The sequence below is a fragment of the Sinocyclocheilus grahami genome, unplaced genomic scaffold (assembly GCF_001515645.1).
Source record: "Sinocyclocheilus grahami isolate Dianchi unplaced genomic scaffold, SAMN03320097.WGS_v1.1 scaffold384.1, whole genome shotgun sequence".
NCBI classification, from domain to species: Eukaryota; Metazoa; Chordata; class Actinopteri; order Cypriniformes; family Cyprinidae; genus Sinocyclocheilus; species Sinocyclocheilus grahami.
The window spans coordinates 596278-597618 of NW_015505563.1; positions in this window are offsets into that span (position 1 = coordinate 596278).

The following is a 1341-nucleotide window of genomic DNA, read 5'->3' on the forward strand; positions in this document are numbered from 1 at the left end:
GCCGCGACCGCCCCCCCCCGCCCCCCCCCCTTTAAAAAAAGTATTAATCTAAATTACAGTTTTTCTCATTTGCTAAGACATGCTTAATGAAACTGGGATCCACTTGATCTTCATCATCACATTCTTAGCACAGCAGAAGTCTTCTCTTGCAAAACACTTTTTCATTTGTTTCACACATTTTTCACATCCTTTGTCAAAACAGTCACTACAGATCTCATTGAAAGACCCCAAACTCTACTGGATTCACTGTGTTGAACAAAAGGAAAACATTTATTCACAGCTGATAGAAAGTACTTGCATAATTATGAATTTCTAGTGCACCTCTGTGAAACTCATTTGCACAACTCTTCAATCAGCAATCAGTCCTTATCCCTCTATAAAAGATTCCACCTCTGTCCTGCTATTTGCAAGTATGGATCAAAGAGACCAAAGGCATCGAAGGAGAGTAAGAGAGCATGGCAGAGGGCCAGAGAAAGAGGAGTTTGCATACTTGGTGGAGGAGCTGCATTAAGGAGAAAATACAGCTCAAGTTTCAAATGAAATTCAGGCAACAATTATTGACCATAAGTCATAGCTTGTCCTTTTGAGAGGCTGGACAAAGGGTCCAACCCATTCTGAGTCAGAGCACTGTGGCATCTATTACCAGGCTTTTTTTCAAAATGACAACAGATAAGTCACAATGTTACTGTATACCACTGTATATTTCAGTTTTACTGTATTGCCCTGTTGGCAGAACGAACTTTGTCTACAGTAATGCAGATGTTTCATCAGTCCCATTTTTGTGTTTGTTCTAATGTCAATTTTGATATGCTTTGTTTGGATTTGTTATTGTAATGCAATGTTATACCATTGTTACATGCAACTGGAATAATTTGCTCCATGAATTTGCTTTTTTAGAGAATAATGTACTTTTAAGCTCACGGGGCACATCACAAATTCATTTGTGGATGAAGTTAGCTTCAACCTCTGTAAAGTGAGGAGACGCGGGAGGAACATTTATTGGGCAGAGGGTCACTGTTGCAGTGCCAGGTCAGAGGGGTGCCAATATCACCATGTGTGCTGCCATCTCCAATGATGTCCTTTGCCACATACAAACTATCAGTTCAATACAGAATGCCTCATCACATTTCTTGATGCACTAAATGAAAGACTGGTTTCACCTAAAGTGAGAGGGCTGTTGATGGATTTGCCATGCAAGGAGGTATTTCCATTGGTGCATTGCAACACTGCAAGGGAAAACATCCAATTTGAAGTTCCGAGTATTTCAACTCTTCATTTTGTTTTTTAGATATTACCACCCATAAGTTTCCTCTTTTTTTTAAAAACTATATTCAACACTTC